Genomic DNA, 1,522 nt, shown 5'->3' on the forward strand with positions numbered 1-1,522 from the left:
CAAAAACTCCTATTCCACAAGTAGGAACACTGATTCCATTTTATCACAATACCAAATTGGTATTACCAGTAGGTGACCTGTGAAGCTAACTTTAGATATCGTAAATGCTCCAAAAGGAGTGGTATTATTGATAGACATCGGCTCTTGACCTCCATCAAGTCAGAATCATACGAAATATTCACCTGTCGTTCCCAAGAGTATCCGAAGTTGATTCAGTCTTTAAACATTTGAAAAGACTCTCTTGTTGCCGATAATACACTACCCCTCCTACCGCTGAGCGATATCCATTGGTATTCGAAGGCAGAGTTTCTGCTGCGGGAATATGCTCATATATCTCCAATCAACTCGTGAACTAATCTTCATAATGCAGCGAGTGAGGCAATCAAATATGTATTTCCATAGTCACCCTCGTAGGTTGCAGACTATGCGTACGACCAACGAAGACTTTCGTAGTAAGTTAATCTTGGATTGCTCTAGCTATGTTCGCGGTGACTTTTCATTGTACCCCCATAATACACTCCCTAGAGCTAACAACACTCTATCAAAGAAGAATATAACGCCCAAGAAGAAGCGCGATCTGTGGTCGTATGCCCCTGCCAGGGTCTGAGCCGGGTTGGCGCCAATGGTAGATCTGAATTCTACCACTCCGCCAACTACGCTATATAAACACCAAGTCTTCGAGCCCAGGCCAAGTGATCCGGAGTGCTACCGAGGTCAATAAACCGAGTGGAGCACTACGATCACAGGCCTCTCCTGTACGGGTGGGATGGGTTGGGAAAAGAAACTCGAGGCACGGCCTCGCTAACTACATCTGCAGCCCAGTTCATCAGTGAACTGCTACTCCTTTGAGAGGTTTACTTAATGCATATCTTATATGGTGCGTACGAAACTGTGACGACACAACTGCAGTGGGTCCCTCCTGAAAACAGTGAATCCTGAAAAGGGTGAAGGGCGAGTGAATCCGTTGTAGGGACTTTTTCTCCCACTAAAGCGGGTGAAAGCCTGAAAATAGTGAACAACAAACTCGCCCGCACCGGTATCCTAAATATCAGTAATTTTTCTACCACTCCTTCCCGAACCGATTCAACTTTCAATGATCACTCTCTCTCCGGTTGATTAATGTTTGAGTAGTCAGCTTGCTCACAGCAACCGCAACGCTGTTGACCACTGAGGACCGGGGCGCATATTATACAGATTGTCATCTTTTTCACGCCTAGTTCTTCGTTGCGCGTCTTGAAGCGACTTTTCAAAAGTAGGAGCAACACGAACGGTCTAGTAATAGCTTTCGAGTCACCCTATGCCATGGTTGTGGACAGAAAGTAGTACTTCCGAAGTACTGAATGGTGCTCTTTATTCGGGCTTCGGGATCCGGAAATCCGTGTCGTCTCCAGTCCACCTTTGATCAAATATTTTGTCTTCTGTTCCACTGTTCCATTACGAGGGAGTGAGTTTTCAATCCGTTACCAACTAGCTGAAATATGCGATTGCCATAAGCAAAGCGTTTGAGTCCATAGTAGTGACT

This window comes from Perkinsus marinus (assembly GCF_000006405.1).
Source record: "Perkinsus marinus ATCC 50983 genomic scaffold scf_1104296949990, whole genome shotgun sequence".
NCBI lineage: Eukaryota > Perkinsozoa > Perkinsida > Perkinsidae > Perkinsus > Perkinsus marinus.